Source organism: Tenrec ecaudatus, chromosome 10, assembly GCF_050624435.1.
Source record: "Tenrec ecaudatus isolate mTenEca1 chromosome 10, mTenEca1.hap1, whole genome shotgun sequence".
NCBI classification, from domain to species: domain Eukaryota; kingdom Metazoa; phylum Chordata; class Mammalia; order Afrosoricida; family Tenrecidae; genus Tenrec; species Tenrec ecaudatus.
In genome coordinates, this window is record NC_134539.1 from 75512281 (window position 1) to 75536899 (window position 24619).

At 42.8% G+C, this 24619-nt stretch overlaps 1 protein-coding gene and 1 non-coding gene across 5 annotated transcripts in view; both read left to right on the top strand.

The window, feature by feature from the left end:
* Positions 1-24619, top strand: part of RAPGEF1 (Rap guanine nucleotide exchange factor 1) — a 162168-nt gene that overhangs the window by 45568 nt on the left and 91981 nt on the right. The window lies entirely within an intron of this gene.
* Positions 3893-4056, top strand: LOC142460567 (U1 spliceosomal RNA). Its single transcript, XR_012786747.1, has one exon. It is a non-coding gene; the product is annotated as a U1 spliceosomal RNA (small nuclear RNA).

Consider the following 24619-nt stretch of genomic DNA (forward strand, 5'->3'; position numbering starts at 1 on the left):
CTTCATAACAATGTCAGAGTTGAGTGACTGAGACTAGCTTGCAAGGCTGACTACTTGCTGTCATGCCTTTCAAGAAAAAGTTTGCCAATTGTTGCTTTAGGGTAGCAAAAGAAGAAAATGGTTTGTGTTGTGGTTCTGTGTTATTAAGAAGAAAGAAATCATCTCTAAGCACTGGAGTCCTATCAGGGAGCTGAGATGTTCGCACCTCAGGAGGCAGGAAGGAAAGAGGAAACTGTCAAGTCACCTCTTCCTCTCTACTTGCACCTGATATCATATGCACATTGACTCAAAGGAGGAGTGAATTGCTTAAAATATGCTCTGTCTCTTTGTTTGTCAGAGTGCTCGCAACTGAATTTGCCTGAGCTAAGCGAGCCTGCAGTCAGACCCTTCAGTCGGTGTAAGTAGATGAGAAAACGGGCAGCCGCACCACTCAAACTGAATTCAAGCTGAAATCATGGCCAGGTGATTTCTGTAGAGGAGAGTGGCGAGGGAATTAACCACAGGCAAGCATATTGAGACCCCAAAATCCTACAGTCTAGTTGTCTGCACTGTGCTCACATTATAGCAGGTAATGTAGTCCCAAGAAAATATTGTCCACATGTTGTATTGATATTCATCAAAAAATGTACTTTGTTTGATTTGCATTTCACATATAAATTGATTCGGTAATTGTGAAGGAGCCCTCATGGCAAAGTTGCAGCTAACTGGGATGTTGGCGGTTAGAACCAATTAGCCACTCTTCAGGAGAAAGATGTGGCCGTGGCTTTTTGTAAAGACTTGACCTTGGAAGCCATAGGGGCCAGTTCTAATCTATCCTTTAGGGTCCCTATGAATTGGAGTACAGGAACAATAAGCGTGTGGTGGGCTGCCTTTCAGGTGGCCCTCAGGACTCCTGCTGCAGTCATCTGAGTGCAGTGCCTTTACCTTTAGTGGGTTTGGGATCTGTGGCTTACTTTTAATCAGTGCAATATGGCAAAGGAGCCATGTCTCCATAGCTGGCTTTAAACAAGTAAGAAGCACAGGTGGCAAGAATCTGAGGGTGACCTCCAGCCTACAACCAGCAAGAAGTTAGGCCCCATGAAGTCTTACAACTGCAAAGAAAGTCTTTCAACAACTTAAGTGAGCTTGGAACCCTTCCCTGATAGAGCCCCAAGGTTAGAAGCAAGCTAGGCCAATCCCTTGATTGCTCCGAGCCATGCTTGACTTCTGACCCACAGAAACTTATAAATAATAAAGTATGTTATTTTAAGCTACTATGTTTTTGGTGATTTGATACATAGCAATGGAAAGCATACAAAAGGAATTTATACCTCATTTTTACTGGTCCATCTTTAAATAACATAAAAGTCCAAACCAACCCTAGGATTGTGCAGTAAAGTACCCTACCTCTTAAAAGTTGTTCTTAAAGTATTGAGTCAGTTGACAAAATTGGAAATTGGCTCATAAACAGTAGATGCAAGTATTGTATCAATGTTAAATTTGATGGGAATTGATAATGCACTGCATTTATGCACAAGAATACGCAGGCGCTATTCATGGAGTATTTCACATAAAAAATAACGATGTATGAAGTTTACTTTCACATGGTTAAGTAAATTAAATAGAGAAAGCAAGCAGAAATAGGAAGAAAGAGGCTAGACAATATGTGATTAAGTGGAATTGCAATAACATGCAAATCTGATGAAAGTGTATAAGGGTGTTCTTTATACTATTTTTATTCTTGAAACTTTTCCACAAGTTTGAAATTTTTCTAAATGTTTTGGTTTTCTTTTAAATTATTCTTAAACTGATTAAGATCAAGAAATGTTGGACTAGGTTTATTCTTGGTAAATTCATGTGTTTTTTGTTATGTGTTTCTTTTTAGGTTTTTTGTTTGTGGTTATTTTTTTTTTCAAATGTTAAGGGAATTTGAAGAATTGTGCACTATGGTTCTGTTCTGGAAAAGCTAGTTGCTAGGCACAAACTATTGCTGGACTATCCCAGAATGTAAAAAAGGCCACCTCTCTGTGTATCGCACACACGCGCGCACACGCACACAAGCACTTGTCTTTCCCCACCTCCAATTTACTTTAATATAGGTAATATGTGTACATATGCCAATATTTTGAGTAGGGAAGGCAGCCCCTGGATTAGTACTATTACCTATTTCTGTGTCATTATACCTATAACTGGAATGTGGAGGTGAGTTGGAACAGGTGAATATGGGTGTTATTTAGTGTCACTTTAGTGCAAGGAGGAGCCCTAGTGGTCGAATGGGTTGTGCTTTTGGCTGCTAATTGCAAAGTCAACAGTTTGAAACCACCAGCAGCTGCTCTTCAGGAGATACTTGAGGCTTTCTATTCCCTTAAAGAGTTAGTCTCAATTTCATCCCTGTCCTATAGGGTGCCTATACCTCAGGGTCGTCCTATAGGGTGCCTCTACTCATGGCAGTGGGTTTAGTGAAAATTTAGACGTTTCACATGCATCTAGTAAAGGTACCGTATATGTTCATGCATAAGCTGAGTTTTTCAGCACATTTTTAATGCAGCTTTTGTGATAAAATTAGGTGCCTCATCTGATATTTGGGTTGGCTTATACTCGAGTATACATGGTAATTGTGATGAAAAACTAGAAGGAACTGTTTCAAAAGGACCAGCAGACCAAAAAGTCCTCTCTGTCTTCCTTTTTAATTTAACATTTTATTACCATAGTAGCCACATAAAAAAATTTTGTTAAAGGTGAAATTCACTGTAATAAGATGTTTCATTTCTTCTAATATGTACAAAACATTATCACTTAGACATGTCATCAATACAAAAAATATTAGTAAGGTAGTTTACAGCCATTATTTCATCCTAAGTCTTTGAAATATGGTCTGTATTTTACATTTACATGAAATCGCAGTGGGGATGCTAAATTTTCAACTATGTGAAATACCTTGTTGTTAGGTCATTTCTGTTGGTTACCAAGGTCAGCCTTTTTTCTGTGTGGGAGGGGTCTACACAATGGTATGACTACCAGAAAGCAAAATCATTGGACTGGAGGTCAGGTTAGCAGTTGGCCAACTTCAGCTTCTTTTTAATGGTTGCATTGCATTATGTCGGGTAGATGCCCTATCAGGTATCAGTTTAATCAGAACCCTGCAGATGGACATTTTACTTGCTACCCACTAAGTTACCATTTCACTCATGCTGCATGACATAATTCTGCACACATTCACATTATTTCTCATATGTATGAATATCTGTAGGATAAGTTCCTACAAATGTGCCTGTTTCTAATTTTGGTGGATATTTCAGATTGCCCTGTGAAGAGACATCTGTGCCATAATCTTATAACCATCAGCAGTATAAAAGGGTATATCCCCATGCTACCAAATTTGTTCTCAACATTTTCTACAAGTGCACCATTTACTATGTATACTCGTGTATAAGCCGAGGTTTTTCAGTACATTTCTGTTGCATTTTTTTAATTTAAATCATTTTATTGGGAGTCTCAATCCATACATACATCCATTGTCAGCACATTTTTAATGCCGTTTTTGTGGTAAAATTAGGTGCCTTGACTGATATTCGAGTATATGGTAATTGGGGTTTCTGTTGTTCCTGAAGGGAGCTCCAGAGGTGCAATCATTGAAACAGTTGGGCTGCTAACCACAAGATTAGAGGTGCAAGCCCACCAGCTACTCCTCAGGAGAAAGATCTGTTTGGAATCAACTCAGTGGATTGGGACTGTTCCCTATTGCCCTTCTGTGTCATGCTGTAGTCATTCTGGCCACACTGAGTTTAGGCCCCAAAATCCATGTTTACTCGTTTACTATCTCTCACTTCTGACCGAAATAGGTGAAGAGAGAAGCCAGATATTTATACTAAAGTTCAATGATGATTATTTCTGTACACATTATATATTGTAAATACTTACCTGGCAGGGGAGATACCATGATCACAAAGGTGGTTTTCCCAGGGCGAGGCTTATCCATTGCACTCTGGATGTGCTGACCACTGCGATTTCCCCAAATGTGGGAAACTCGACTGCATAATTTGTGGTAGTGGGGGACTGCGTTCACGCTCTCTCCCCTGTTTAAAAAAAAATGTTGTTTGGTGTTATTTTGTGCCAAGAATAGTGCTTAAGATGCACTGTGTCACTGAAATTGTTTTAAGAAAAATGTTATTTGTGTGACTTTAAAAAAACCATTTTCCCTCCTAAAATGTCTTCAGTTGATTTTCTATGCTTTGTTTCATTGGATATACTGAATCTGTTTCATCAATAGTAGGAAAATAACTTTGTAGTTTTGGGAACCTTGTATCACTTACTACTTGTAGGCAGAGCACTTGATCTGAAAAAGGGCAACCCATTTTGGAAAACCGCTGTGGTTAAAGAGAAAAATTGCTGAAACATACGCAGTTCTGCCACTTACCTGATAGACCGCAAGGACACTTGTGTGCACATTCATTGTGATTAAAGCTGAGGCATGGAGCTGGCAGGCACATCCGCAGGTGCCCCAGGTGCCTGGCATGTTGTTGTTAGGTGTGGTGGACACAATTCTTACTCTTAGGGACCCTTTGTACAACAGAAGGAAACACCTGTACTATCCTCCCAGTCGACCTGGTGTTTTAGCACATTGTTGTTGTTGTAGGTGATGCCAAGTTGGTTCCAACCCATAGCGATGCTCTACACAATAGGAGCTAGCTGTACAATCTTTACCACAATCAATTATAGAACTACCCCCCATACTCTGTTATTCATGTAATTAAAACAATTTTTAACAAAAATAAACACAACAAAACAGTCACAAATTAAACAACCCATATGTATAATTTAGTGCCATCGATTGTACTCTTTGTGTTGTACAATGGTTATTGTTATCCCTCTCCAAATTGTTCTACCACTGTTAGCATAAACTGAATACCCCCTAAGCAAACTCTTCCTCCTTCGCTATGGTAACCATAGATCTTTGGGTTCTTTTTTTTTTTTTTACTAGTTTTCTTGATAAAATATTCCCATAGCATACACTTCCATAGGTAAACTGCTTCTAAAAAGAGTTGCTTGTCACAATCAGCTCTGATGCTCCCTACCCCCTCCTGCATCCACTGACCACTCCCTAATTCCCCTCCCAGCTTTCTTAATCTCAGCCTTTCTCTCTTCCCTGGGGTGAGGAGTTAAGAGGTCCAAGTAGTCAGCCAGGCTTAGAGCTGAAGCTACTCCCTTGCGGCAAACCGAAAAATGTGCAGCAATCTAATCAATTAAGATTCATAACAACTCTAAGGGACAGAGTAGAACTGTCCCTGCAGGCTTCCAAGGTTTCACGGCAACAGAAAGCCTCATCTCTCTTCTGAGGAGCAGCTGGTGGGCTTGAACCTCTGACTTTGCACTTAGTATCACCAGAGCTCCTTTTCAGTTAGAGTCCATGAGGATTACTGTGGCTATTTCCCAGTACTGTTTTGCACATTTAGCTCTCATCTGTCGTGCTGTCAGCACTACCACCCCTTGCCACCACCTCCCCAGCACCTAAGTGTTCTGAAAAATGGACACTGGCTGCATTTAAGAGGGGCACTTGTGATTACGAGGGTGGGGTTTGTTACAAACTCTTTGTAGGCTTGTTCTCGGTCACTTTGTGAATTCAGGCCTAGTTATTTCCTCTGAGCCTCAGTTCTACATCTATAAACCAGTCGTTAATGCCTACCTATCAGGACTGACACAGTAAGCGCTCAGGAAATTAGCAGCTGCTTTAAGAAGCCATGGAATAGGTGGGCATATAGCCATTACTTGACTTTTAACATTTGCCTTAAATTTCCCCGCTACCCTCACTTCTTGTGGCCACTGCCAGTGTCAGGACAGGGGAACCTTTTGTGTACACTTTGGATTTTGCCTTGTGGTGATTTGCTTTAAAACCAAGTTAAAGGAGTTCATTTGTCAAAATGTCAGTAAATTGATAACAAATCTCTTATTTAAAAATGAAATGCTTTCCCCAGTGATTGGATTCTTCCCTTGCTGGTGAGATTTCTGAATTAATCCTTTATTTAGATTTCTCCAAGCAAATGAGTGTATAGCCCACAGTAACTGTACTTCCCAGGGAGACTGTCAGGCTCCCTAACCCCCAGGCCTGCCCCCTCGCCATAGCTGTCTTCTTTCAGGACTCCCAGTTCGCCTTGACCCTCTACCAGGAACACTCGACTTCCCCTGCACTTTATCTTCCCATCAGAAAGAAAATGAAATCTTCTCCACGGGAGCAACATGCAGACTTCTATTTGAACCAGAATTTCCTTGTGGTGCGTAGCTTGTTCTGGGGGGCAAAGAAAAACAAATATAACTTATAAAAAGCCCTTTACTCAGTCCAAAATAGGACCAAGACAAAGAGACATCACCCAGACAAGGGAGACCATCAGTATGAAGTCATACTAGTGACCAAGGAGTCACGCCACTTGCAGCCACTTAAGTTGGACGTGGAGATCAAAGGGAACTGTCACGCAGTCTTGACTGGCAGAAGATCCATTCCTCACAGTTGCAGCAGGGACTGCAGAAGTGGGAAAGGGACCGTGGTTGGGATACGTAAACTTGTGCAAATTAACGAAGCTTACAACATTGGTTCATCAAGGCAGTCAAGGTATGACGCATGCCCGTTTGGCCTAATCCCCAGTTTCCATCAAGAGCACACTTACAAGTCCCTGAGGGTAAGGCTGCCTCCCTGGGTTGGCTAGGAGAGTGGTGGCAGTCTACTTTCCAGCACACTCTGCCTGAGGGCAAAGCATTTCACTTTGCTGGTCCATGGTCAGGAAGAACTCAGTGGGGGTTGAATCTATGTGCAGACTCAAAAATGGATTTCTGCTTCCCGCTATAAACTGTAATCTTCCACCAACCTGGTGTTCAGAATTTCAGCTCTTGATACAAGCTCCTGTTGCCTCTGAGGAAGATGGGTGTAGACTATAACTTTCGTTGGTTTCCCTCCCTTCCCTGGAGGAACTCTGTTAGCGTAGTGGTTATTTGTTGGTCTCCTAATTCCACAGTCAGCAGTTCAAAACCTCCAGCTGCCCCACAGGTCTTCTAATCTCGTAGAGAGTTAGGGTCTTGGGAACCCACAGGAGCAGTTCTACTCCAAAGGGTCCCTATGAGTCAGAATTGACTTGGTGGTTGGATTGGTTTGGTTGGTTGGTTGGTTGGTTGGTTTTCCCTTCCCTGCTGCCTCATATCCCAACCCCTCTCCGGTACTTCTCAAGCAAACTCCTGCACTTAAACCCTATTACAGAGTCTGAATCTGGAGAACCCAGGCCTTTGGGAGGCCATTGCCATCACGCTCCTCAGTTTAGTCATCCTCTTTGTAGTGACTGGTTTCAGGTCTTTTTCCTATTCCCTGATGTTATGTCTGGCTAGCTCACTGTTGTATCTCCACGAGCCAAGTACTTGGGGCTGGCAAGTACTATGCACCACGTTACCTTGTCAGTCTTCCTTCAGGAGTTGAGGTTGCTGTTCTCTGAAAAGGAGTGAGGGGATGTGACAGAGACTCTTCCTTAGCAGGCAGCCTGCTCAGATGAAACCTTCCTCATAGGGAGCCTTCTTCAGACTGGGACCTTGGGATGGCTCCATTCAATCCAAACAGATGGGAACTGCCAGCAGGACCTGTACATATACGTTCACCAAGTTGAATTCCATAGGTGGGTTTACAGCTATGTAAGCTTTCCTCAAGCCACACATTCTGAGAACCTTAGTTCCACAGCCCTAGACGGGCAACCTGACCCAAACCCACCGACTCATAGCAGCCCTGTATAAGGTTTCTTTTCTTTCTTTTTACATAGTTATACTGACATATACTTCACATAGCATATGATTCAATTATCCAATCATATAAAGATTTGTGCAATCACCATCACTGTAATCAATTTCGGAACATTTTCTTTTCGTATGTGTATAGGGTTTCCGAGGCAACAAATCTTTCTCCCTCAAAGTGGGTTATGGGTCTGAACCACCAACCCTTCGGATAGCAGCCCAAAGCTTAACCCACAGTGCCATCAGGGCACCTCCTAGAAGGGAGCACAAGTGTTTTTTTTTCCTAAACCAAAGTGTGGACCTCTAGATTTGCTTGTACCTAGGTGAAGGAACTGTCAGTGCCCACTCAAGTTTTGGGGAGTTGGCTCAAGTACCAGTTGTTTAACAAGAGACTTAAGTTCATTTTTACATCAATTTAACTTCTTCAAGTAAGAAATCAGAAGATTTTTTTAAAGTCAGGCAGCACGCCACTAGATGCGAGAGAAGAGTGTTGTAACTGGCCTGCCTTTGATTGGTTTGGCTCATCACCCTCACAAATGAATGTTGAAAATAGAATAGCAGGCCTGCTTGAAGCTACCAGGGCTTTATAATCAAGCTTCGGAGCACATACTGTAGTTCTGAGCTAATATTTGTGTGTTAATGGGGGAAATGTTAAAAGCACTACCCTCAACTCTCACCACAAAGGGTACAAAAGTATTATAAAGAAATGAAATATATTGTGATCCTTGGTATGTAGTGATGCTTTAGCTTGTTGAAAGTGAAACAAAAATGCCTTAAATGGTGACACACAAAAAATAAGGCACAGAATTTCCTGTCCTATTCCTCTTCACAGAGTGTATTTCAAAATTCAATCCACTATTTTTAAACACTTTTTAAATTTAACACATCTGCTAGATCTTTGGAAGTTTAACATTTTTATTATTAAGATTCCCTTAAGTTCTGAGGTCATGGGGCTGTTTAGACATCCATTACAGAAAAAAACTATCTTTTAGATTTTTTTTTAAAGCTGCAATAAATAGGCAAAAAGGGCCCGCGCTTCTTGGTGGACTTTGGAAATTTTGGGTTGGACATCCGTGGACTTTCCTCTGCCATGTGTTTCCTGCTTATATCTGAAATGTGAAATGATGTTATCATCTTAGAATGTGCTAGAAGGACTTTTAAAAGCCTTTATTTTTCCACTAAGGAAACTGTTAATATACCAGTCAGGGTCAATGATGGAAGAAGGACTCCATCTCTAGCCTCTGGACTTCTAAGCTTTTCTCCTTCTGTGTCTGCTGCTAAGCACAACCAGTCCCTTAAACCAGGTGCACTTCTATTGCAACCCAAATTTTGGTAAATTTTAATATCTTACTCCTCCCCTTTCAGAAATTCTGACCTAAGAATCACTGTATCTTCTGCATATTCCCATAAGACAAGTGGATTTTTGTCTAGATTTGCTTTCTTTTGATTTCAAATAGGAATGAATATATACCAAAAAATGCACTGCTATCAAGTGAATTCTCACAGTGACCCCATAGGACAGGACAGAACCGCCCTTAGGAGTTTCTGAGACGTTTTTGGGGGGTGGGGGTGGGGCTACAACTCTTTATTGGAGTAGAAAGCCTCAACTTTCTCCCGTGGACGTATGTTGGCAAGCCAGTCCGTAAGCCAGAGGAAGAGCAATGACCAGTGATAACTTTTGAGGTACTGGTTCTGGATGAGCCAGTACTCTCTTTGCCCCAGTGAGTTGGATTCATAATTACTGACTTACTGTGCTATGAGCCCTGTCATATAAACATCTGTTTCAGCTTAATTGCATTGCTTGAGGTGACTGGTTAGTTGGGGTTTTGGCCACTGGATGGGGAATCGCCTCCCACTCCCCAGATCTTTGTGCTCTGTGCTCTGCTGGCTCCAACGAAGGAGTCTTTCCAGTCTTTCGAGATGTTCTGAGAAGACACGAGAAGTTCCCCTGCTGACAGACTCAAAGCACCCTGCCTCCTGGGACTGTATATGTGAAGTTTGACTAGGCTGCACTTGCAAGAAGCCCCTTCGACCCTCTTTGGCCCAAGATTTGGAATTTCTTAACAGCCACACCACTTTACTCCTGAAACAGTGCTTCTCAAATTTGACTATGAGGGGTTTATTGAAAGCACATTTCTGGGCCTCTTTCTCAGAGACCCCAATTAAGGAGGCATTGTGGGGACCAGAGAAATGGAATATGACCAGCTCCCAGGTAATGTTGATGCTGGTCAAGCATGCCTTTCTTTTCACCCTCAATTGAGTGAAGGATTAGATAATGGTTGGCCATTAAATCAATTTAGTTTATTCAAAGATACGTAGAATTTAAATATATATACTTTGTGCCTTGGAGGAGCTTTGGCAATGGTCATGTGTTGGACTGCTAACCACAAAGTCTGCTGCTCGAAACCATCAGCCACTCCAGAGGAGAAAGTCGAGGCTTTCTGCTCCTGTAAAGAGTTAGTCTCGGGAAACCACAGGACCAGTTGTACCCTAGATGGCTGCTTTGAGTCAGAGTCAACGCGATGGCAGTGAGTTTAATTTTTGCGTATGTGTCTTGGTCACACACATACATTGTTTACTGTGCTTTGTCATCAAAATTTAAAAGGCATTGTTCAGTAGGCCATGCCTTAGCTAAGCTCTGTCTCAGCAATGGGCCACCTCTTGGCTTTGCACCCTTGCAAGAACCTTAGCCTCAGGCTGGGGCAGGAAACTCAGCCAGTGTCCTGGAAACTTTTGGCTACAGACCAAAGTACAGTCTTGACACTCCCTGCACAGTGCCTTATCGATAGTACCTCTATCCTGGCCTGGCCAGGTTTTCCCCTGCTCCCTCCTGGGGGAGAAGACTCTCAAGTCAGTTTGATTGAAATAAGTTCTGTGAAGCAGTATTTAGCCTTACTGCATACGGTAGATGCGCTCTCTTTTCTAGTCTGTTTCCTCTTTCAGTCCACAGTGGTTCACGTGGGGACCTGTGTATGGGTTTGCTGACTGATAGTAAAGGCTAGAAATGAAAGCAGCCCTAGAGTCCCTTTTCCTGGCTCCCCCACAATGAGTTTGGCTTTCATGGATGCCTTTTGATATCTGTGCTGTGCGTTCTAGTCCAGGGTGTGTGGTTTGCTTCCTTACTAGTTTATAAGCAAGCCACTTGAAGGCAGGACCTGAATTCCTGTTCAACCTGTACCCTGCATTGCATCGAGTGTTCAGCATCTCTCCACACAAGGGGCTCCGCCAGTCTCTGCTCAGTCATTTGGGCCTGAACGCCGTTTTTAACATTGTTTCAATGGGCAAGTGCCTTCTGATTCCAAGCCAAACCAAACAGAACCACTTGCAGTTGAATTGTGCCTCACTTAGGATGACTCAAAGTGTTTCATGGTATAACTGTGCTCCATAGATTTTCAAGATTATGCCCTTTCAGAAGCCAGCTTCTTCTGACACGCCTCTGGTTGGGGTTGAAGCACTTATCTCTCAGCACACCAGTCACATACAGAGGGACGCCCTGAGTTCAAATGGCCTTTTCTCCCGAGTATGGCCTGTGTTTATTGTTCTTCGCTGAGACACAGACCTTCAGACAAATGGCAGGAGACAGCCTACTTTGGGAAGATTTTGTCCTTTAAATTAAGAATCCATTTCTAGAAAGTTTAAAGGATACAGCTGCTTAGGGAGAACAATGGAAATGGGATTCCCCAGTGATTGCTTTGAGGATTCTAGAGTGAAGCAGTTGAGTTGTTGGAAGTTGAGCTGCCATCTAGATTTTTCATTAAGGTCTTTCCCCAGGAGTGGATGGGTTTCTGCAGAGGGGCTTTGGAGACAGAGCAAGAAGAATGTTCTTTGGCTGAGTCTAGCATCTAGGAAAAGGGATTATTGCCACTCAAGTGTTGTCTTTCAGAAACACATTGGAGGTCAACCTTTTAAATCAGTTTAGTTCTTGAGCCCTGGTGGTGTAGTGATTACATATTGGGCTATGACCCATAAGGTCAGCAGTTCAGAACCACCAGCCACTCCTCAGGAGAAAGACGGGGCTTTCTACTTCCGTTAACATTTACAGCCTCAGAAACTCAGGGGCCATTTTACCCTGTCCTAGAGGGTCTCTAAGAGTTAACATTGACTCGATGGCAGCAAGTTGTTGTGTTTTGTGGGTTTTTTTGCAAGTTGTTTTGTAGTTAGATTTTGATTATAAAAGTTTAGCTTCAGTGGTGACTGGGAGGCACTTCTGACTTGGGAAAATTCCCTTCCTTGCTGTCCAGCCAAACATTGGCAAAATCCCAGTGTATAGGTTCTTAGGGCTGTGGTAAACAACCACAACATGGCTTTAACCATTAGATCTGTTCTTCCACACTTCTTCAAGCTAGAGGTCTGAAATGAGTGTTAGTGAGACCATGCTCCCTCCAGAAGTTTCTTCTGGCTTCTTCCAGTTTCTGGTAGCTCCAGGTGCTCTTTAATAGGTGACAACATAAATCAAATCTCAACCTCCATTCTCACATGGCTGTCTTCTCTTGTCTTTGTGTCTGTCGTTCTCTTATAAGGACACCTGTCATATTGGATGGGGGCCCACCTTACTCCAAAATGACCTCATGCTAATTTAACTTTTGCATCTGAAGTCATCAACATATATCTATTCCTCTCTGATTCATTGTTTTTTGTTTACTTAAAAATAGTTTTGTCTATAAACTCACCGCCCACATCAAGAAACCCAGTGTATAACTCTAGCTTCTCCCCATTAGGCCAAGACACTGTCCCTGAGAATTCACCACTAAGAATGTTTTTAGTCCAGGTACTAGCACAGCTAGGAAGTCTTTGATGTGCTGCTGCTGTGAATGAGCCATCTTGGTCTTGGACTTTTCCAGAAGAGTGAGATTCACTTTTACAAGCATACTGACCTGTAAGTCTTTTCTTCTACTCTTGTAGCAGCTTGCTTCCCCGGTGATCAAAGTTGTGAATGCAGCTAGTAAATGACTTATTTGCTAGGCTTTGGCTTGGAGGAGAAGAGGAGGAGGAGGAGGGCTACAGCCATCTGAATTGGAAGCCAGTGAGACCCGGGAGTGCTTAGAGCTGAGCAGCATGCCCTGCACTTAGTATGGTGGCCCCAAACATTGACCGAGGAGAAATAATAACATTTGGGCACAAGATAGCCTGTGAGCCCTTATGCCTCTGAGCATCTGTTGTGCCTTTTCTTTGAGCTATCTTAGGGCACTTCTCCGTACTTCTAACTTAGTTGGCTATAGGACCAGGATGTGGAGAGAATTCGGTTAAAATCTATTCGTATATGTTTTCTCAGCTAACTCAGTTACCCCACTTGTAAAGCACAGATAGCAGTGCCTGCCACGGAGTGTCCTCCTGAGGGCTGACTGAGATCAGACCTATAAAGTCCTGCTGGTGCTGGGGCTTGCTCTGTAACACATGTCCCTAGTTGACGCTGTATTGTGACTGCCACTGTCAACTACATAAAGGCAAGGCTGTGTTACTCAGTGTACCCTTGTACATAGGGAGGCCAGGACCTCTGACTGGAAATTAATTGGAGTGAATTTCAGGCAATAAGTCATTAAAATTCTGCTTTGGGTTAAACCATCAAGACTTAAGAAATTTGACAAACCCAGGGACAGTGGAACAACAAGTGATCTAAAATCGATGGCAAGGAGGGCATAACATGCCTGGTGGGGCTTGATAAAGTGCATTGTAGCCGAGAGGAATTATTGAAACCCGAAGGAAGGTCAAACATGATAGTGAGACAAGAGGGAAGGAAAAGGAAAAGAGGTAAGAACTAGGAGGCAAATGACGTTTATAGAGGTCTAAATATAGGCATGTACATATGTAAACATTTGTATATAATGATAGGGAAATAGATCTATGTGCATATATTTATGTTAAGTATTAAGGTAGCAGGCAGACATTGGGCCTCTACTCAAGTACTCCCTCAATGCAAGAACATGTTTTTCTAATAACCTGGCATTCTGTGATGCTCACTTTCCTGACATGATCACTGAAGACAAAATGGGTGTATAAGGAAATGTGGTGAAGAAAGCTGATGGTGCCTGGCTATCAAAAGACATAGCATCTGGGGTCTTAAAGGCTTGAAGATAAACAAGCCACCATCTAGCTGAGAAGCAACAAAGCCCACATGGAAGAAGCACACCAGCCTGTGTGATCATGAAGTAATGATGGGATCAGGTATCAGGCATCAATGACCCAAAACAAAAACTCATATCCATGTGAAGGAGAGGAAGGGCGGAGTGGAGACCCAAAGCCCATCTGTAGACATCTCCTCACAGGAGGATCACAAGGAAGAGAGGAGCCAGTCAGGGTACAGTAGAGCACCAATGAAACATATAACTTTCATCTAGTTCCTCCCCACCCCATCACGACCTGAATTCAGCTAGACCAGAGCAGGTACAGATAAAAGCTGGAAACACAGGGAATCCAGTACAGATAAACCCCTCAGGACCAAAAATGAGAGTAGCAAAACCAGAAGGGGAAGAGGAAGGTAGGGGGGAAAGGGGGGAACTGATCACAATGATCTACATATAACCCCCTCCCAGAGGGACGAACAACAGAAAAGTGGATGAAGGGAGACAGTGGTCAGTGTAAGACATTTAAAAAAAAATTATCAAGGGTTCATGAGGGAAGGGGGAGGCGGTAAAATGAGCCTATACCAAGAGTTCAAGTAGAAAGAAAATGTTTTGGCGAATTTTGAGAATGATGAGGGCAACGAATGTATAAGGGTGCTGTACTCAATTGATGTATGTATGGATTGTGATAAGAGTTGTATGAGCCCCAATAAAATGATTTATTAAAAAAAAAAAAGAAAATGTTTTGAAAATCATGGCAACATATGTACAAATGTGTTTGACACACTGGATGTGTGTATGGATTGATAAGAGCTGGAAGAGCCCCCAATAAAATGATTTTTTTAAAAGACTTCAGAAATTTGAGGACATCGGCAGTTGGCTCTGAAGGAGAGAAACGGGGCTTTCTAGGCTTATAAAGAGTTACAGTCTCAGAAACTCACAGGAGCAGTTCTATCCTCTCCTATAGGGTCATTATGAGTCAACATCAACTCCATGGCAGTGAATTTGGTTTGGGTTTTCAGAGCCTCCAGTGGGCAGATAGAAAATAGGTGGGTGTCATAGCGCCAAGCCCAGCAGTCTTTTCCTCCCTCTGTACATCTCTGCTTACTATGTTGAAGTTGTCTCGGGAGGAGGAAACAATGATGGAGGGAGGCTGCTGGCGTTTATCAGGCATTTCTGAGGAAGGAGCCCTAGACTGGCCTTGTGTAGGAGGCCTGAGTCCTTGGCTGGGGGTAAGGCCCGAGTAGACTGAGAGGACCTCTTACGCTATCACACAGAATGAAGATGAGGGCCTAGCTGCTCACTCGGCCTCTGGCCTGAGTCAGAGTCTTGGAGTGGGACCGATTGAGTAATCCACAGGGATTAAAGTGTGTGAGGTGGACACTTACCAATACTTCATTTTGAATATGTCCAGCAGATTGGGCTTTCCACATGTATGTCTGTACATTCACACAGAATAGATGTTCTTGTGAGATCTGGCCTCTAGACCTTTAACATGTTTGAGAGACAGGGGTCCCCAGAGAGTGGCAGAGAAGATCTTCTGCTGAACTCCCCCGAGAAGAATGCACAGCCTCTCTCCCAGATCCCATAGCCCTCCTTCTCCTTGGAGAGGCTCTAAGCCAGTGGTTCTCAACCTGTGGGTCGAGACCCCCTTGGGGTTCGAAGGACCCTTTCACAGGGGTCGCCCTGTTCATAACAATAGCAAAATGACCGTGATGAAGTAGCAATGAAAAAATAATTTTATGGTTGGGGGGTCACCAGCACATGAGGAACTGTATGAAAGGGTTGCGGCATTTTTAAGAAGGTTGAGAACCACTGCGCTAATCCTTTACCACTCCTATCTGTTTACGGACTTTCATTGGTTTGCATATGTAATGCCCAAAGCCTGCTGCAGCCGCTCCTGCCAGCTTAGCCAGGCCTCCTGCCCTGAGGAGCAGTCTGGCATGAATTCACCGACCTTTGCCACGGATCACTTCCACTGGCAGCGAGTTCTTGCCTCGAACCATCCTCCTTTGAGCAGGGTCTCTGAAGGGCACTGAAAAGCCCTTGTTTTCACTGGACCAGTCTCGGTTCCTCACTCTGCCTTGTGCAGACACCACCACCACCACCCCCCACACGCACACCCCGCACTAGATGTGGAGGCTTCTTATCTGTCAGAAGGAGCCCCGGTGGAGGAGTGGATAACACGTTGGGTTGTTAACCACCAGATGGGCAGTTCAAAGCGAGCAGCTGCTTCATGAGACAAAGATGAAGCTGCTTTGTGCCCATAGAGATTTGCCGCTTCAGACACCCTCTACAGGGGCCGCGTTGAATCCGACTTGACTCGATGACAGGTGTTTACTTTTGGGGTTTGGGAGGTTGAGAATGTTTCTTGCTCTTCTCTCTGACCCTAGCACTGTGCAAGTGCTTGGCACCGAGTTATTTATGAAACGAACATGTTCGGGACGAACAAGTTAGGACACCGTGCAGTGCTTGCTCTGCACTGTCTGGTGCAGCTTGTTTCCCTGAGGTCATGGGGCTGGCAAGATAGTTTTCCAGTGATCCCAGTTCCTCCTGTTTTCTTCTTTCTCTGCCCGGTGAGCTGCTTCTCCAGAGTCCTAAGCTATTGCTGCTGACTGCATGCGACTCCCATGTGGCTCCTTCCTCCGTTGCCTGGGAAATGAATAAATGAGTGTGTGCCCGCTGACAAGTGAAAATGATGTTTTTTCCTCTGGAAGCCCAGAAGGTGGCCTGCTAAATAATGAGCGCTCCAGATCCCTGAGCAGGGCTTAACCCAGCAAAGTCAGGATGGGGTAGTTGGATGCAGCAGCGTCCTGCCCCTGCCCCTCCGTCTCTGCGACCAGGCATACAATAAGCAGACCTTCCGCCCCAGATCAGGCTGTGTGGCAGTGCAGTGATGTGATGTGTTAAAGAATAGGTTGCTGGGCCCTCCGTGGCATTGTGTGAATTCTAAAATGGTATGCCGCCTCCACCTTTCCTTCCCAGGCCTAGCAGCTCTCCTAACTGCAAGTTCCTCCGGGACAGATGCCGCTCTAAACAATCCCACCTAAGACGAAGGTGAGGGTGGACTTGGCTTCCTGTTTTATCAAGGATTTTTCCCAGACATCTTAAAAGATGAGAGTCACTTCGTCCCTACTCACATTCTTTGTTGTGGTGTTGGTTGATTGACTCAGAAGAAACTTACTATTCTCTTTTTTAGCTTCTGAAGAAAAAACTTTGGAGACATGACAAATTCACCTTTCAGAGGTCTGTAAAGTCTCTGGTTTGAAGAATCTAGCTTGATTCTAAACAGTAATGGAATTGAAATACTTCTTTAGGAGTAGGCCCCTCTGTGGACCTTCGGACCTTAAGATGTCTACTATACTTTCTGGGTGCCTTCTTCTGCACATAAAATGGTGGTGCAGAGGATTAGGCTTCACTCTGTGACCCAAAGGAGCCCTGGCAGCCTAGTGGGTTACATGTTGGGCTGCTGGCTGCAAGGGTTCAAATCAAACCCACAAGCTGGCCCATGAGAGAAAGATGAGGCCTTCTGCGCCCATGAAGATTTATAGCAAAATTCTTGGGGAAAATTGGAATTTAAAGGTAATGGCATTTGTTCCAAAGACCCCTTGAATGTGGAAAGTGCACTGCCTGCCACCAAAGAGGCTATGAAAGCAGGAACTCCTAATCTGATTAGTCTCCGGGAGGGAAGCGACTATCAATCCAGCAGGTGTCCGTGCTCCCCTTATGGGGGGTTGATCTCTTGTATAATGAACATTTCCGATGAGGAATAAATCTGGAGAAACTGTGGTGCAGATGTATTCAGAGCCAGCTCTGACAGGCCAAGGAAAGGAAAGTTCCCAGGAGGCCCTCACCAGGTTATGTTCACACTCCAAAATGTACTAAATGATAAAGCAAACAAAACAACTCGCAGAAGCCGGGCTTCTATTTCAGTCATATATGATGCTTGAGTTATTGGAATTGTCCTCTTCTAAACCCTCCAGTGTTAAACATGATAACTACCTACTCCAAATAGAACATTTATCCTAATGAGGAATTGCTCTTGGAAACATGTAGCTCAACACAGTATCACTAAGGCCAAGGAAAAACACTTGGAGGTGCACAGATTACAGACATTGAGGGTAAGCATGGGTCCACCCAATACCACATTATCAATAATGATGACAGAAAAGTGTGTGGAGGAAGACAGCAGTCAGTGTAAGACATGAAAAAAAAAATCTAAATTATCAAGGGTTCATGAGGGAGCAAGGGTGGGAGAGGGAGGGGGGAAAATAAGGAGGTGATACCAAGGGCTCAAGTAGAAAGAAAATGTTTTAAAAATGTTGATGGCAACATATATACAAATGTGCTTGACACAATAGATGTAATAAGCTGTAAGAGCCCCCAATTTAAAAAAAATTTTAAGAAAGAAAGAAAACTCTGATAAGTGTGCTAATGGTATTGGATTGTGTTGAGTTGTAAGAGTCCTCAATAAAATTAAATTTTTTTAAATGAAAGAAAAGAACTTTGGTAAGCTGTGCTAATGGTATTTTTCTAGATCTTCACAAGAACCCAGTTAGATAAGTAGAACTGTTCTCATTCTTGCAGATCAGGAGACTGAGTCATGGGGGAGGTTAATTTATCCAGAGTGCCTGAGAAGGATTTGCTAGACCAGATTTGCTGTGGAGTAGAAATCCATTCATACACAGGGCTGTCTTTGTCCACAGGTTGAGGTAAGAGTTGCTGCTTTTTCTGCCCACATAATAGCAGTGGGAAAGAACAGCAGTGTCCCTGCCACCCCAGAAAATCCATTTGCATTGTTGGGAAATTACAATTGTCAGAAACTTCTGTCGAGTCAAAGGCTGCCTCCTCTACTTTGCCTCCAGACCTTGCATAGTACAGTTTGTTTCTTCACACTGTCATCTGACATTCCCTGCCCTGTAACCAGCTCTGCAGGGGCTTCAACAAGTTCATGCCATGGATGTTCTGAAGCAGTCTGTCTTCATTGTGCAGAATGAGATCATCTAGTTTGGCCTTGTAGGACATGCCTGTGAGAGACATGGGACCTGGAAGTGCTTCCCTTGAGCCCAGGCCCCTTGAGTTGGATTTTTGGCCAGTGAGCAGACCTGCCTGGTGACACTTCCTGCCTTTAGCCAACCTACCTTCTGGGGGGGGGGGCGCGGAGGGGGGCCCTTTGGGGAGAGATTCCACAGCACAGCCCAAAGTCCCATGCCTTCAAGCGGCAGACCATTCTCAACCTCCTCATCACTGAATACCAGGGCCAGAGATCCAGGGGACCTGAATCTTGCCGTTCAGTAGGAACCCTTGAAGTGTGGTGAGTCTGACTTGAGATGAGCCAGAAGTGTAAGTTACACATTAGGTTTTAAAGACTGAGGACAAAAGAAAAAAATTGTAAACTATCTCATTAGTAGGCTTTTATATTAATTACATGTTGAAATGATAATATTTTAGGTGAATTGGGTTAATTAAAAGTATTTTTAAATTATGCAGATGGCTCACATAAAATTTCGATTGCACAGGCATGCCAGAGCAACCACTGCCCCTAGAGACCAGGAGGGAGTGGGTGAAAAGTACAGGTCTTTCTTTAATCTTTTCACCTGGAAGTGGAAACAAGCTTGCTTTTATCCCAGATCCCCAAACTGAATCCTTACACCAAAGGAATTTCTTAATTGAACCATCTCTAAAACATTGTGTTGTTACTGCTTTTAAAAAACGATCACTGCCATCAAGTCAATTCCAGCCCACAGCATTCCTATAGGACAGGGTGGAACTGCTCTTGTGGGGTTTTCCAAGTTGTGACTCTTTATGGGAACAGCAAGCTTTATTTTGTTCCAAAGCAGTTAGTGGGTTTGAATAGTTAACCTGTGGCTAGCAGCCCAATGTGTAACCCACTATGCCAGGGGAGCTCCAGGGACACTCCTTAGAGAATTATTTGAAAAATCTCATGAACTGCATTAAAAAAGATATTCAGGCAGCCAAGAAATACATCCAAAGATACTTGGAATCATTAGCCATTAAAGAGATACAAATTAAAATGAGATACTGTCTCATTCTAGCAATATTGGCACTGATGAAAGGTTTTTATAAACCAGAAAACAAATCCTGCCAAGTTTGGAGAGATGGAGATCGGAACTCTTATACATTGCTGGTGGGATTGTAAAATGGTGCAGCCCCTATGGAAAATAATATTGTGGTTCTTCATAAAGCTAAAAATAGATAATCCTTTTGATCCAGCAATTCCACTCTCAGCAAGATATCCTAGAGACATGCATATTTAATGTTGCAACATTATTCACAGTCTCAAAACGATGGAATCAACCTAAGTGCCCATGCAGATGACTGGATAAACATATTATGGGACATACATACAAGGGAACACTACCAAACAAGAAAGAGTTATGAAGGTGCCTCAAAGTATCTGTTTACATGGATGAAGCGAGGAGAGTGTGCTGAGTGAAATACGTCAATTACGCTACATGCTATTGTATGGCCCTAATGTTCTAAAAAGTCAAGAATAGATAAGTGTGCTTTGATGGTTCCCATAGATGAAAAGGTGAGGGACCAGAACGCTCTTTCTAGGTAGTAGATACTTCCGACTTGTGGTGATGGGGAAGACAGCCCCAATATGGGTTCATTCAGCACAACCTGATCAAGGTTGATAAAGCCCCTAAGAAGTACACTAAAATACTAAAAGGTAAGAGAGAGAGGGACAAGTTGTGTAAAGTTTCACAAAAGCAGTGAAACAATCAAAATATGTGTGTGGCCGCACAAGTAGATATATCAATGCATATTTGTGTATAGGAAGGCATATGAGAAATGCATGTGTAGGTATATCTGTAGGCATATATATACACGTTTATGTATGTTGTGTATATGTCTACATAAATAACACAGGGGACACAGTTAAAGAGGCTTTCTAGATACATCTGAACAATTTGCAGTTGGTTTATTGGATCAAAAGACTTAGGACCATAGTCTCAGGGGACAACTTCGTCAGTTGGCACAACAGAAGAAGGCATTATTTTGTAGCACCCTAAGACTTAACAGCTTGGGAGCAGCCAGCTAAAATATGTTGTTAGGTGCCATCAAGTCGGTTCCAACTAGTAGTGGACCCCTGTGCACAGCAGGCAAAGCACTGACCGAGCCAGAGCTGTCCTCACAACTGTCATGATTGCAGCCACTGTGTCAGCCTGTATTGTTGAGTGCCTCTCTTTTTTGTCCGCTTCCCTTCTACTTTACCAAGCATGATGTCCTTCTCAGTGGACTGGTCTTTCCTGATAACATGTAAAAATTTGTGGAAAAACAGAATGAAAATATAGTGGAATTTTCCACAGAGCTTTAAAGTCTCCTCGGGTTGGACCTACTCATGGAGTAAAAAAGAAAGAAATTAAAGACTCAAAGAAGAAACAAGACTATGGGACTAATAGACCACTTGAACCACAATCTCTTCTAACTTCAGAGCGGAAGAACTATACGGGCCCTGCTACCAATATCAACCCTTCTGAATGGGAGAAAATGTAGAACAAAGCTCAGATTCCTGTAAGAGGCCAGACCTACTGGACAGAGAGAGACTAAATGAACTCCCAGGGCTCATCACTAAGATACCCTTTAAACTTAGCACTGAAGCTATTTCTATAGGTTACCTTTCAGCCAATAATAATTGGCTTATAAAATAAATAATAATGTGCTCCCTTAAATAAATTGACTGCAGGAGACCAAACGGTCAACACTGACCCAGAAGCAAGGATGGGAGATGAAGCAAGTTCAATGGAAACAGAACAAACAAACTAGAAATGATGAGGATGCTGTCACATTTTAAACATTGTAAACAGCATGGGAAATCTATATCAAAATTGTTAAAGGGGAGCCTAATATGATGTGTAAGCATTCACCTAAAATACAATAAAATTTCTTTTAACCTCATGAGGGTGGGAAGGCAAGGAGGGAGGGGTAAAAAGAGGAGCTGATACCAAGGGCTCAAGTGGAAAGAAAATGTTTTGAAAACGACGATGGCAACATATGTACACATGAGCTTGATAGAACTGATATATGGATATATATATTTTTTTGGCCAGGGAAATTTAAACATAATTTTCTTTTTTTAAAAAACCTTTTAATAGAGACTCATACAACTCTTATTGCAATCCATACATACCTCAATTGTGTAAAACACATCTGTACATTCTTTGCCCTCATGATGTAGGGATTATTTTAAGAGCTGGAAGAGCCCCAAATAAAATGATTTTTAATAAAATAAAAATAAATCTTGGACACAAAATAATATAGATTGTGAAATGAGAATGACTTGCATTAAGGTTACAGAAACTGCAGGTTTTCCTTACATTCTGTTTAGTGTTTTCCTTTTAGTGCACTAAAAATATTGTAATAAAATACAATATTTAAAAAATTATAAGCAAAAATACATTTCAATCTTAGCTAAAAGGAAGATAAAATGACAAAATACAACTGTATTCTCTGTGCAAAGTTTTCAAATTTCAAAAGTTATTTGAATTTTCCATATACTAACAGAGATTAGAAAAACATTTATTTACCAGTAAGTGAATGTCCTAAGAACATTTACATTTATGCAAACTGTCCTTTATTACTTTTGAAAGATGAAGCAAAAAGCTTCCTGAGATATCCACAGAGGTTTCCTGAGGTATTCAATGCAGAGTGCTTTGCAAAGGTATTCCTTCTGGACTGTTGGGGGTTCAGTGTGTTTGATCATTGCTGGGATTGCCTTGAGTTGCAATGGGGCCATGGTGGTATTCTAGTGGCATCCATTCTACAGCAGCAGCAGCTGGGTAGTGCTGCTTTGAATATTCTGCTGTGTGACTTAGAGAGTGAACACATGTAAGCATTTCTCTTGGGTAGGATATAAGTGTGTAATTACTGGGTCACAGGCAAAGTGATTGTCCCAATTCATACTTCTCAAAAGCAGTTTATGGAGAATTTGCTATCCTCTCTGTCCTCACCAACACTTAAAAACTCAAAATTCACTGCCACCCAGTCCATTCTGACTCATAGTGACCCTGAAGGACAAAGTAAAACTGCCCTGTAGCTTTCTGAGGCTGTAATCTCTACAGGAGCAGAAAGGCTCATCTCTCTCCTGCAGACTGACTGATGGGTTCGAACTGCTAACCTTGGAGTTAGCAGCCCAAGTGACCCACCACGTCACCAACACTCCTCAACATTTACTGTTTCTTTTTATTATTGTACCCATTCAGTTGTATGAGTAGTACGTAGCTCTTTATAATTTTACTTTCTGGCTTCCTGATGACAGATGGAAATGAAGACCTTTTCATATGCTCATTGACCATTTAGTTATTGGATTTTTCTATGAAGATGTTCAGTTCTGTGGCTGTTTTTAATTCTCACTAATTATGCCCATAAAATGTGAATGATGGCTCTCTCAGATTTAAATCCAGATCCAAGACAAAGCGTGGTTTCTTCAGTTGCTGGTGGGTTCCCTGCAGCCCTCACCTCCCTTCCTGCAGTACACCTCTTCCTGCCTCCGCCCAGAGGTATTGCTTACTGTTTGCATCAGGCATGGCTTGCATCCAGCTCAGTTCAAGGGCAGTTTGACACATCTCCTCATCAGTTTTATGACGTCTGTATCCTCTGACCTAGCAAGTCCATTTCTAGGAATCTGTCTCATTCTACAGGTAGCAAGAGTGGGAAGCATGAGGGTGTTCACTAGTGCAGCATTGTCTCAATCAGGGAAGTTAGAAACCATTCAGTCAGGAGACTGGTTGGCTGTATTGTGGCCTGCCTTTCAAGGGAACATTATTCAACCATGACTCACTCACCTGGAGACATGCCCGCTATGTATTGTTAAGTTTAGAAGCAATTCACAGAAAAGTATCTGGGCTTTGCTGGACAAAGAGTTCTGAGAGATGCTCACTGTTTGTGTTACAGAATTTTGCAGTGTTTGAATTCTTATAATGAGACCGTTTCACTTTTGTTACCAAACAAAAGGAGAAGTGTTTAGCATTCACATCAGTCACACTAGTTATTATTGGTAGACGTTCTGAATAGACATTCTGAACGCAGGTAATACTGTAACAGATTGCCATGCCACAGTCTTCGGTATTGCAAAACTCCACATATTGTTTTCCCTCTGTGTTCACAAGAATAGATCTATATTAAGCAAGACAGAGGATCTTTTAATGTGGAAATGGTTGGAAAAAATGAAACATCCAGCCACTCTCGACTCTATTTTTAGTCTTTGCCTTATTAAATGTTGGCAGCGTCTTGGCAGTGTTATCAGATAACACTCATAGCTGCCATTTACTGAGCATTTGCTCTGTAAGAGGCCCTTGGCTAAATGCTTGATACACCGTTTCACTTTGAATCAGCACAGCCACCCTAGCAGGTACGTCTTGTGGTTGTGCTTCTTTTACTCAAATAAAGGCTCCGTTTGCGTTCCAGCACAGACTGCAACGTGCTGCCTCGCCTGCCCACAACCCACCCTCTCATCTGTAGTAGCCTCGCCTGCCCACAACCCACCCTCTCATCTGTAGTAAACAACCCTTTCTACAAATCTGAAAACCTTCAAGAAAGTTCCTCCTGGTATGTACATGTTGCCCTTTGTATCTATTTTGGAAAGAAGGGGTACGATTTTAAGGCCTTTCCAAGGCTGAGATTCTGAGTCCCATATACTGGAGTAGATAAAAAGACATTAAAAGCCCCAGCATTTCTCAAGAACTGCCTCAGCGTGTTCTGCTATGACCTTGACTTTGTGGCCCCTGATATGGCTGATGTGAAGAAACTCCTCCCATGGTCTGTAAAATTAAGCCCTGACAGAAACCATTGCTAAG